We start from the raw sequence: 13,718 nt of genomic DNA on the forward strand, positions 1-13,718 counted from the left end.
TGCAGGTACAACCATAATTTAGGGAGAGCATGGAGAGCAAAGGGAAAATGCTTTTTTGGTACTCTAATGATCAAAACCTACTCATTCTTCAAGATTATTCATTAATCTACAACTTTGACTACCATGTTTAGTGCCATCATATCTTAAATACAAGTACCCTTACTACACGTTAAATCCGACTCTCATTTTCAGTCCACCAAGGAAAGCATTGAAAAATTCTTGTGTAATTCAATTTCCCCTAATTGAATGTTCTTATTCATCAATCCTTGAATTTCTTTTACATTTGATCCAAGCATATTAGTCTCTCCTAGTTGGATTTCTTGATACAATTCAAGTAAAAGGAGCCAATAAAGTAATGCCTCCTAGAAAGCAAAGGACATCACACCCCAATTCAATGGTAATTTTGCACAAAGATCCATCAATTTTAGCGACTTGAAGCTATGGTACAATCTAACACATATACATTAAGTGTGAGTCAAATAATAGAGTCATGTAAACTTTTGACGCTTGGCAATTTGTATCAAAAGAAATCATCCTTTAATGTCACTCTCATTGTCATTCTTTTGTGAACCCTTCATTTATGACTAATTTTACTTGATAAAATGATCAAAATACCCCAATTTTTTATTTGAGTTTTTTAATGTGGATAGTTCAAATTTAAAGAATATGGGCATTAATCTAGGTAAAAGATATCATGAATGATCACATCACTATTTGCCCCTTTACCCTATATAGCTCAACTGGTTGTAAGTTTCATAATAGCTTTTTTTTGCCATATCACGAAAGATGAAACTCATTTAGAGATACATTGTTCACATAATTTGAGAAAAGAAAAAAGTACTATGATAAATTAATTATAAATAAATAGTAAAGAGAGAGTGTCAAATGTAAACAAAAGTATACATTAATGAGTGGATTAAAACCACAACTTGTATTCATGGATAAAAAAGAATGATAATTCCAAACTTGGACTCCTAGATGTAGATAGATGTCAAAGGATTATCAAATAGATTCATGCTAGTTCATGCATGGGCAATCCTTCCTTTAGTTGTAATCTCTTGGGGATACTCTTTACTTCATCAATTTACTATGAAAAACAAAAAATTCTCCAATGGATGAATGGGTGTTTCCAATTATACTATGGAAATGGGTCTCCATATTGAGACAAGAGAAATAGAAGTAACGCAAAAAAAGAGAAGGAACAACAATCGACCTATCACTTCACTCACTCCTACTCAAGGATACATTTCTAAGTCATATGAATACAATTTACTTTATAACTCTTTTATAACATTGACCTCCTTTTTGTCTTTGTATTATCTTTTTCCCTCAAGTTGTATAAAAATTTATTAGACTCCTACTCAAGGATACATTTCTAAGTCATATGAATACAATTTACTTTGTAACTCTTTTATAACATCGACCTCCTTTTCGTCTTTGTATGATCTTTTTCCCTCAAGTTGTATAAAACTTCACAAAAGATTGGGACTTATATGTTTTGGACATTTCTAAGATTGGACCATTCATCAGTGATTTTTAATACTTAGACTAAAAAGTGAGGTGCATTTACCATACTTGACATATGTTGTAGAACTATAGATATACATAGCCCTTCTAGCATTCCTTTGCAACATCACTTTAAAGTTACTTTTAGAAAGTATAATATTACTCTCACTTATTCATAATATATAATATTTGGATTGTACTTCCTCGCTTATTCATGTGAAAACACCAACCAAACCCAATAAATGGTTTGATTAAAGGAAATCCTAGTTTCACTCCTAAATTTCAAGCTATCAATAAACAACAAGGGTAGCTAGGATTTGGTTTAAAATCAATTTATAAGTGGTTTGTAAACAATTTGAATTGATTGAATGTATTAAGTGACTATTTGCAATGATAGTTTGTTTTTCAACTTGTTATTAGAGCCCAAATTGGCAGAAGTCTTTAAGTGTGCATAGAAAGCTTAGAAATATCATATATATAATCATCATATTGTCTATCGCATAATGTATCAATATTTATGTCCTTAACAATAAAAGCAAGTTTTACGAGACCAACTACCATGCCTTGAAGTTCAAAATGCAACCTCTTCTAATGAACATGACTATTTGCACAGTTGATGAAGCAAGACAATCTCATGGATAAGGAAAAATAAATTGTTGGGATAGAAGAGCAATGAAAGGTCAAGGTATAATCAAAGTAAATGTCAATAATAGCATGGTCAGGTTTATTAGAAATATAGCAATATAAATGAGGTAGAGGGCGCCCTACAAAACATGGTACAAAGTAAGCTTGTTGCTAAATCAATGCAATTGAGAGTCAATATTAATGAAACTTCTAATGCATGAAAGTATTTGTGATTATCTTTTTAATGTTAAATATACTCAAGATGTACTAATGCTATTAGAAGGGTGTCAAAGATGAGGAGATTGCAAATATTATTCTCAAGGGAGTGTGCCAAACATGAATTTATCATATTGGGTGAGTATCAAAGATGAAGAGATTAGAAATATTATTATAAAGGGAGTCAAGAAAGACTATAAGCACTTTGTTACCTTCATCATTGGGAAAGAGAAAATTCTTTCACTTAAAAGATCTTCAAGCCCCCCTTATTTAGGAGAGAAAAACACATTCTAAGAAGATAAATCAACAAAATCAAACAAGAATCAACATTGAGAGAAAGAGAAGATCTAACCTTAGAGATAGAAGTGGAATATAAAGATCCCAAAATCAATACCACAATATAAGGAATTTTTTAGAAAAAATGAAGTCTTTAACACATGATAATTGTAATGAGCCAGGATATAGGGGAACTAGGGATTAGATACCCAATCACACTAATTGCGGTATAAAAGATGTATGAGACCTAGTTCTCGGGCATCCAAACATAATCAAGAACTGACTCTTCACCTTCTCCTTCAACTTCCATGGCTTTCTTCCTCCTTCTCCCCCCTTTCTTATCTTTCTCTCTCTTCTTCTTCTTCTTCTTCTTCTTCTTCTTCTTCTTCTCTCTCTCTCTCTCTCTCTCTCTCTCTCTCTCTCTCTCTCTCTCTCTCTCTCTCTCTCTCTCTCGCTTCTACTCATTCTCCTCTCTCCCCTCAGCCTCATTCATTGATGGATAGCATGGAATACCTCCTCTAGCTCACTGACTAGAGTAAAAGACAGAGTCTCTTCCCTGAGATGTGCTTGAACCTGTATTTAAGCAAAGCTTTACTTCTTCATGTAGTAGTAGTTCAAGTAACTTATCCTAATCAGGGGGTTTTGTTCTCACAAAAATGGACGTATCAAATGCCTTATACTCCTTTTCTAACCCATTAAATGTCATTGCAATCATATCATCCTCTAAAACACAAGATCCAATAGTAGCTGGCTGGTCAGCTATGGTATTTATTTTCATCATGTATGCTTGAATGCTCTTGCCATTCCTAGACATGTTGTTGAACTGCTGCTTCATCTGTATCTTTCTTGCATGCATGACATTAACATAATTCTTTATGCGTGCATCCCAAGCATCCTTCGAAGAATAGAAATTGGTAATCTGCATAGCCATCGCATAAAAAATACATAAAGAAAACCAATGTAGTACTTTACTAGCTCTTTTTGACCACTATGAGTGAGCTCTCCATTGTTCTTATGTCGGATTCCATTCAGACAATTTGGGTTCCAACTTCAGCCCCCATACATAAATCCTAATAACCTCTGCCAATCAAAAAATTTTGCATCTTGAACTTCCATAAAGAAAAGTTTTTGTTGTTGAGCTTCTCTCCCACAATTTGAGTGATACTGTCAATGCCTTGAGCATTTGCTTTTGAGAATAGCAAATGATGTTTGCCCATAAGTGGCTTTGTATGGAAAATATGCATGCTCTAGAAGCTTTAGGAAGAGATGTTTGGAATACCATATGCATAGTGAGGAGAATGGTACTATCCAAAAGCTATATAAGCATGTACTTGACACTCATTTCAAAAATGGTACTTTTTTAGTTTGAGTCACTCAAGATTGTGTTTATGAGTCCAACCTAATCTATCTTGGAACCTAATTCACTTGAGTTACAATTCCTCATTTTGATAATGTATTGTGTTTTTGACTTGCATCCACCATAGCCGTGATCTAGTTCTAGGTCCATGTTTTTAAACATGGTATCAGAGCCATGGCTAAGCTAGGTAGCTAGTGGCAGTTTTTATTCTTCCGCGGCACTTGGTTAAATGAAGTCCTCTACTTCTAGGATTGATCCCTCTACTATGCTCTGAGCCCTTCTTGAGCTTCTGTGGCACAACATTTAGCCTTTTAAGAAATGTTAAATCAACTTGTAAGACAAAAGGCTGTTATGATTGAGAAGCAAGACAAAAGGCTGTTGTAACTGAGAAGCAACAACTGGCAGAATTGCAGAAAGTTGAAGGTGTGGAGTTTCCTGGAAGTGACTACCACACAAAAGGTCACAAAGAATGGATGGACAACTTAGATCTAGAGAAGCTCTTGGTGAAAACTATAGTTTGGCCAGGTCCCCATGATTCAACCATAGATAGGATAGGAATTCCAATGGTCTCTCAACCATTTTCCCAATGCTAGGAACTCTCAATTTACAAGCAAGTAGTACTACGGGTTTGAGCCTTTGACATCCAGATTGAAAAATATTGCCGTATATGCCATGGCATCTTAAAAAGCTACTCAATCTAGAGGTTTATCAATCAGTTGAAGAAGTTTCTGTCAGAGACCAAGTCCGATTTTGTTATCATTGAATTCAGGATAAAATATTGACATGAAGATCCACAAGACTTTGACAAACATTTGATTGAGCAGTTGGGGGATTATCTCATTGCCCAAGATGGGCTCGCATTTGATCGAGCCAACAAAATGCTTCCAAAGAGAGTAATATGTATGTGGAAACCGCAGAAAGCTCCAACCCCTTCTCAAAGGGAAGCCCTCATCACAATTGACATCAATTGAAAGATGCCATCAAATCAACGGCAGCAGATCTGTCGCAAACCATAGAGAAGCACCGTTTGCAATTTGTCATTTTTTTGTTTCCCCTAAATCGGTAAGATCTTCCCACACTTGAAAAAATGATTTATTTGCACCATGTGCAAATGATCAATGCCATGTATGTCAAAGAAAGCCTGACAAGACAAGGCCATGTGCCCATCAGCGTATCCATTTGTAAAAACATGAAGCATAAAGAATGTGTCAAGAAGATTGGAGTAAAAGGTACGTACCACACATCAACAAAAGTGATTAGGAGCACAAAAAAAGTCAAGGAGCATGAAGATAAAGAAGTCCAAGAAGACAAAGATGATCAAAGATTGGAGCAAAAGACCAAGAAGAAAGATCAAAGGTTGCCAAAGAAGCAACAAAACAAAAAAAGATGAAGAAAATATTTCCCACTGCTACAAACCAACAAAATGTTTTGAATTTTTTTTTCCATAAAGGATCTTGAAGTCCCTAAGTGGATTTACTTCCCATAGTGGATGTAACAAACCCCACCAAGATGTAAAGTTTCAAGCCTTAACTTAACTAGGCTACCAAAGAGCTAGTCTCTTGATCCATGTTCACATGCAAGGGGGGCAAAAGCCAACAAGGGTAGAGACTCATCATTTGAGGGGGGTGTTGAGAATAGGAAATGATGTTTGCCCATAAGTGGCTTTGTATGGAAAATATGAGAAAATATGTATGCTTTAGAAGCTCTAGGAAGCGATGTTTAGAATCTCATATGCACAGTGAGGAGAGTGGTACTATCCAAAAGCTATATAAGCATGTACTTGATACTCATTTCAAAAATGGTACTTTTTTAGTTTGAGTCACTCAAGATTGTGTTTATGAGTCCAACCTAATCTATATTGGAACCTAATCTATCTTTGATAATGTATCGTGTGTTTGACTTGCATCCACCATATCCAATCTAGTTCTAGGTCCATTTTTTTAAACATTTTCCATATTTGCAACTAAGGTATTCAATGCTATATGCAATCTATAAGTGCTTGACTCCTTGCAGTGTTCAGGAATAGACTTTCTACAGTTCAAGAATAGTTTTCATGTAGTTCAGGAACAGTTTTCCTGCAATTTAGGAATAGAATTTCTGTAGTTCAGAAACAATCTTTCTACAGTTCAAGAATAGTCTTCTTGTACTCAAGGAATAGTCTCTTGCAGTCCAAGAACAGTTTCCTACAATTTAGGACTAGTTTCCTGCAGTTCTTTAGGTAGAAATTCCTGAAAACTTACTTGTTGTGAATTGTATTCTAGCAATGAAAAACTCAATCAACTATGCATAAACCAAGCTAAAATAAGTTCAAAACATTCTATGGTAGTGGCAAAACATCCCGACAACAAACTATGTCCATACAAGCATCAATAGATGCATAGAACTGATATTGACAGTCACTAGACTTTCTCATAGTTTATGACATGCAAGTATCTTGTTATGACCAGTAGCATAAAAGATGCAATAATTAGGGTATTCTCAGCTCAAAAATATCCTTAAACCACCATAGACATGTCCCAATACATTGGGGATTCAATATGTGACCAAACAAGTATCAATGTTTGTACTGTGTGCAAGTAGTAGTATCAAATATAGCCGGTCCACTACTATAACTAGCAATATTTTCTTTGTTTAAACAAGAGTATTCAAAACTCAAAACAGCTCCAAAACATCTCATACAGTTGTCACTCTATGTAGGAGTTGATACATGTTCAACCGGTCAGAATAGACTACATGTATGTCAAGTGAAGATGATAGGTATCCTTCTTGCAGACAATAACCAGTTAATACCCTAGTGTAACCAGCAACAAATCAATACAAAATTTGGACTTTCAACACTTACAATATCCCAAAAAGCATCTACCACTCAAGTGGTATGATTCAAGCATTTGTCAAGTAGCAAATAAGCATCATAGATACTTCAACCCTATATGTATAGTATTCCAAATTCAAGACAACAACTAGTTCACTATTTCCAACCTGCAAATAAGCTCCAAAACTAAGCATTTAACACTCCAAAACAATGCTCAAATGCATGAGAATTAGGGCATATACATTGTTAGGATGAAAGCCACTTGTGCCCTGTAACCACCTGTTGTTTATTGTAGTAAACACCTAGTCTGCACAGGTCTATGCAAAATATCTCAAAATCTGTGAAGAATTTGAAAAAACTTTCTTCTACAAAGTTGTAGATCATGTTAAAATAGTCAAGAATAGTGAGTCGTTTCTCCAAAATCCATATTTGTATCAAGATATAGCTTCTGCAAAAAAAAAAAAAAAAGTGTTGTAGGCACAGTCTCCTTGGATAATGTTTTCTTTAGATTTGATGTCTTGATGTTAAATGGCCACTGCCAAGCCTTTATCCTTCAGGCTCCAATATCATGTTCAAGATTTAGAGGGAGAGAGAGAGAGAAAAAGACATGGAGCTATAACAAAGAGTAGTGAACTCTCATTGTTCTCTTCTTCTCATTCTTCCATAATGCTTCCTAAAGTCTAATCACACATAACTGATAAACACACTAGGTAACTAACTGACCATACCACTAATTGTGGTTGAGTTTGACCAACTCAGTTATCATAACACAGATGTAGAGTGACAACTAAGATGACAGCTCTCTAGATAAGGTCAATCATGTTAGTGATACTGATCATTAACTTGATTCTCAACATTATTAAGGCAAGACCCTACTTTGCAAGAATACCACTCCTCACTACTCTTTTTCTATCTCAATTCTGACATAGATAGCTGTGCAATGGCTAGGCTCATGATGCACACTTCCCTCCTACCATATTTTTGCGTAGCCCTCTTAGAGGATATGAGTGACATTGGTTTCATTAGCTACAACCATCCCTTCCTATCTACCACTCCTCTTAATGCTCGAATAGGCCTAAAAGGATACATCCAGAGTAGACAATTTCTTAGCAAATCCATTAAGCCTCCAATGTCTCCCTTCCCTATCTCTAATGATGAGGACTAGATCTTCGTCTAATTATTAATTTAAAAAGAAGAAGATGATGAATAAGAAATAAAAGAAGAGAGAAGACAAAGAAAAGAGAGAGAAAAGAAAAAGAGTAAGTTTAGATCACTAGAAGAAATCACAAGGGAAATGACCTACACATAGGTCACAATCACTACACCTAGGGATCCTCAAGTTTGGAACGTTTGGTGGCTTTCATTGGGATGCCTCTATCTCTAACCCCCTAGTCCATTTTGATCCCCCACATTACGCTTAGGGCACATCAAGGGTAGGACATACCTAGGGAGGTCACCCTTGCCCATGGTTAGACCGATCTCCCTAAGCCATTAGTAGTAGTGCACCACCCTTATGCACAAATTGGGTCCTCAAGTGTGGGATAACACCCCACCGTGCATGTGGTTTCAAGCAACTTCTAGTTCCACTAGCACAAGCACAATACACCACCCGGTAAGGTAGACACACCTCCCAGGTAGTGTACTCTCTTTTCTTTTTAGGCAAATACAAATGCTGCAAACCACAAACTTTGGAGGCCCCGTCGTCCACTGAATCCACTCTCCGCCTCTACCACCTTAATAATGGGCTGAGCTTTGACCTAGGACCAATCCCCACAAGGCCCTATCATCATCATCATCGACTTACACAACCATCTTTCAAATCATCGGATCATCATCAGCTCAAACCTGCAAAGTGTCATGGGATTAGCACTCGTCTAGGAGGGGGTAATGTTACAAGACATGTCATGGACATAGACCAGGTAGCCAAAAGAAAGCACAGGAAGAACAAGGAAGCCCAAGTCAAAAAGCAAATGAAGAAGCTCATTCTACCCAGGCAGGAAAAGTGAAGGAGAAGGCATGCTTAGAAAAAATGTGGAAGAGAACCGAAGATTCTAGCAAGGCTCTCTCAAGGATGAAGGAGAGCCATTGAGGGCTCTCACAAGAAAAGTACAGGGTGCAATGTAATTTACTTTATAAGAGCACCAAGCTCCCTCCTATGCAAGTTGTAAAGTCTAAACAGACATGGGTGAGGGGATAAGGCAACTAGAAGGGAATGGAGAAAGAGGACCTTGGCAAGTTGCCCGGTCATGTAAAAAAGAGGATGGGTGTCCAAAGGATTTAGGGTTTTTTATATAATCTCAAAAAGTGAATAAGAAGCTTATTCTTTGGTGTGTGGAAAAAGTGATCTCTTCTTCTTTTCTTATTCTCTTCTTCTTGCTTGCTTGTGTGTGCTTGAGAGAGGGAGTATGAGGGAGTGAGTGTGTGAAGGTGAAGGATCTTGGAGAAGAAGCTCTCCATCATTTCCTCTATTCTTCTTCTTCTTCTTCTTCTTCTTCTTCTTCTTCTTCTCTTGCATGTGGCTATGGAGGATGGAGCTTGAAGGAGGAGGCTTGAGCTTGCTTAAGCTTGCATCTCGAATCGTGGAGCTACCAGTGTGCTTGAGGGAGGAGGCTACTCATTTGGGAATCAAGGTAAGCTTACTACACCCCGTAGGATCAAAGGTGTGTTGCCTAGGTGAGAGATAGCCATTTGTGCTCGTTTGAAACACTAGTGGTCTGTGCGTCTTAGTGGTTGAGCATGAGCTCCAACTATAGCTCCCAAACATTTGTATGCATAACATTAAGTGTATTCCTTCTCACATCTATGTTATGTGCAAAAGATAGTCTTTCTTGCTTACCAAACTGATATGCTTCACATACTTTATGAAATTTTGTAACTCTAAAAGTAGGCAACCTTGTAACCAATCATTTGGACTGCATTAGTTTCAGCCTTTGTACATTTGCATGTCTAATATATTTATGCTATATTTCAATATCTGCAATAACCACTCTTTTTCTTTAGCATACAAAACATCATCATTCATAGTAGAAATTTTGACATCTAAAGTGAACATGCGGCAAACTCTACTTCCTTTTGTGACCAACTTGCACTTATCATTAAAGTCTTCTACAAAAAAATCTTTTGCATTAAATTGAACCTATAACCTTACTCTATGATTTGGCCAATAGACACTAAATTCTTTGTGATTGATGGCATATGTAAACTTTACAGATTCTTGGTTTGTCCATCAAAGGATAAGGAAACCTTTCCAATGTGCAAAATTGGGAGGCATGAATCATCACCCATTTGCATATAGCCTAAATTTTGTAAATCTTTTATCTCTCCAAACCATTTAGTATGACTAATCATATGATTAGATACACCTGAATTGACATACCATACATTATCATACGTCCCCTTTTCTTCTATAACAACATTCATTATATGTTGCATAATAAATAGACAGTCATTTCTATCTTCATTCTATCATAAAGATGATGCATAGTTTCCTTGTTGTAATCTATCACTATGTATATCATCCTTCTTAGCATAACAATGGACTGTAATATGACCGATTTTGCCATAATAATGGCAAACAATACTAGAACTACCAAAACCTCTATTCTGCTATCTATCTCTTCCTCTAGAGTTTTCCCTATCTCTAAAGTTTCCATGGCCTCATGAAACCTGTATTTTGTACATCCTATACCATGGTCTCTTGAAGATGATCTACCATGTCCCCTTTCTAAACTTGAGTAAAAAGCTTAGATGTGTTCACTACTTCTTTTAGATGATTCACCCTGCATATTGATCTCGTTGGTGATCATTAGAGAGACAAACTTATCAAAATCTAAAAATTTCTTATGTATATATATAGAAGTGATAAATGATTTCTAGGACTTCTCATTATTTAGGCCACCCAAAGTAGATAAAATCAAATTATCATCATCAGACATTACATCAAACGCTGCCAAAGTATATGCAATGCTCCTCGTCTTTAAAACATACTCATTGACAAACATTTTTTCTTTCTTCAAAGTATTCAACTCTTGCTCGAGTTGAATATTCTCTACCTTGATATTTATTGAAAATATATTCTCAAATATTTTTCAAGCTACATGTGAAGTTTCTATATTTTTGGTATGCATCAGCATAGTATTATCAATGACTAGAGATAGCCAATATATCACCTTTTTGTCCTTTGCATTCCATTCTTTCCACGAATTTGATTCATCTGCGGTAAGCTCTAACTTTTTTTCTTCACTTGAAACAAACTCAATTCATCACATGGAACTTTCATAATGGATAGTTATTCTTATCCAGCTTCTCAAGAATGATGGGGTTTCCATTGTTCTTTGTCACTATTACAAAAATGATACAAAACAACAAGCAAGTCTTTTATAAAATTTCATAATAGACAAAACTTATGTTTCTTAGCAAACACCTAAAAAACTATAGATTTGAAATCTGTAACCTTTGCACCCACTTTCCGATGCCAAGAGGCATATTCCACGGTGGATTCAGTGAGGGTTTTATTCCACAGTGGATTCCGTGAGGTTTTGTGGTGGATTTCGTAAAATTATATTTATTTGCTGGGACTCGTACACAAGGTGGATTCCTTGTGCGAGAAGTTAACGGGGACGCCTGTCCATTTCGGGCGTCATGTTAATTTAATGTGCATGTGGGTGACTCCACAGTGGGTGATTTAGTAAAATACATATTTAAATTAATTGGCGTTTATGAGTTTAGAGTGCACTCGTATTAAATTAAGGTTAAGACAGAGTTCCAACCTATTTATTTATTTTGTAGTTGAAGATTGCTAGGTATTCACTATTGTTTGTTTATTTTATTTATAAACAATTGTGAATGCTTCACTTGATGTGTAGAGTAGGCAGCGGTGGCTTTGGATAGCACTGGGCATTAGCGTAAGTCCAAGCGTAAATTTCATTATTAAAATTATTACTCTATTTGTAAGTTATAAGTTTAAACTTCTTTAGTAATAATTGGATCATTGTCCTTAGTAATTAATTATTATTTTTATTTTCCTTAGTAATATTATTATGAGATTTTAAATATACTTTTATTGAAGTAATCTTTCTTTATGGATTACTTGTTATTTTCTTAATGTGGTTAAGTTTAGAAGGCTTTTCTAGCTTTCTTTATAAAAGCAACTGGATCGCATGCAAAATAGGAGAATAGGGTGAAAACTTAGTTTTTTCATTTCTCCCTCATTCGGAATCGGAATTTAGAGCTTCAAGAGTTGTTTTGGGAGTTTTGGCACTCTCCAAATGCGATGGCGATGTCAAAACGTCAAGATTCAAAGCACATGATTTTCTTTAGCAATTGCGGTATGTTACAAGATACCTCTTGACTCTTAAAACTATGTATTTCAATTGATATTTGTACTTTCTTTGTAATTATATGTAAGATATGAATGTAAATATCCATGTAAAACTATAATATATAATTAAGGATGGTAAACCATGGCTTTTGCCATGGGGGAGGTTAGGCCCAATCATACGTTTTCTCTTGTCTTTCTTAATCTATTGAGTTATTCAAATCGTCTTATGTATTATAATGTTGTTTATATTTAATAGTTGAGATGTTTGATTTGTTAGATTTTTTCACTAATTTCTATACTTTTTGTCATAAAGTTGTTTATGATTGAGATTTGATTGGCTAGATTTGCCACGTGTTTCACTTCGCAACAATGGTATCAGAGCTTGGCTATGCTCCGAGTTTTCAATTGTATGATATCACTATATAAAGGCGAACACTGTGGAACAATCACAATCTACAAGACAAATCACTACAGATGAAGATTGCAGCTACATTTCTCGTGTTTTGGATAGCCTTATATCCACAATTGATTGACTCGAATTGATCCAATTTGTTTTTCTCTAAATTTGAATTATAGCATGGACTTGGCTATGCAAACATGATGTTATAGCCAAAAACCTTTTGAAGTTTATTTCATAGCTTTGTTTTATTTTATAAAATTTTCAATTTTAAGCATACTAAGTATTTATTTATATTACAGGCTATATAGAAGAGGCACTTGAAAGTAGTCTAGCTATTGCATATGCTTCACCATAAAAATCCTATCAAACAACTATTTTTCTGGTTTCAACTTCTTGGTGTGTTTACTCCAAAATAGGGCTATATTCTTCATCTTTTCACTCTCTTGAAACCCTACATGGACAATCCATTGGCAGCCATGAAAACTTCAGCCCAAGCTTTCATTTCTTAACAATTTCTTGAAGATTCTTCATCCTTTTAGCCCGTGGGATCATCTCAGCAAGGATTCTTCAACAAATTGCAAGGATTAAGCACGAAATGGTTAAAGATTGAAGATCAAGAGCTTCTATGGAGCAAAAATTTGGGGGAAACGGGTCTAATGCTTTAATTTTAAGCATTTGAGGCTCCAAGATTGTTCCCAAGTCCTGGATAAACAAGTATTGGGGATTATTTTACCAACATTGGACAACCGGAGGTTCTATCAAGCATATGAGATTGATCAAGTCATCATCAGCCATGTCAAAGGTACTTTTCTTCAATTCTTAATCTCTCTCATTAATCCAATTGCTGAGCTTAATCCATTTGATTGAGAGATTAAAGAATTGAACAATATTCATCAAATTTTCAGCTAACCCTTGCTTAAATCCATCTATTCATGAATGCAATGCTTGCTTTATGCATACTAGTTCCAATCAGTGAATTAGAGGCTTCAATCTGAAATTTCAGCATAACACTTGAATCCCATTGATTGAATTCATTGATTGATGAACTTGTTTACTCTAATCCAATTGATTGGCTGAATTTCTTTTGCCCAATTTGAAATATTGTAAAAGGGTAAGTACTAGCAATCAGTGAGTCACTGAATTGCATTGGTAAGACCCTTCTCCTATCCCAAATTTTCAAAATCTCATTCAATTGCATCTCATGAAT

At 35.5% G+C, this 13,718-nt stretch overlaps 1 pseudogene; it reads left to right on the forward strand.

Annotated features, from left to right (window-relative positions):
* The first annotated feature begins 4,153 nt into the window (after positions 1-4,153).
* LOC148039836 (uncharacterized) lies at positions 4,154-4,940 on the forward strand (annotated as a pseudogene).
* Positions 4,941-13,718: the final 8,778 nt, after the last annotated feature.

Source organism: Lygodium microphyllum, chromosome 2 (genome assembly GCF_053477565.2).
Source record: "Lygodium microphyllum isolate KBCC chromosome 2, Lygodium_microphyllum_v1.1.10, whole genome shotgun sequence".
NCBI lineage: Eukaryota > Viridiplantae > Streptophyta > Polypodiopsida > Schizaeales > Lygodiaceae > Lygodium > Lygodium microphyllum.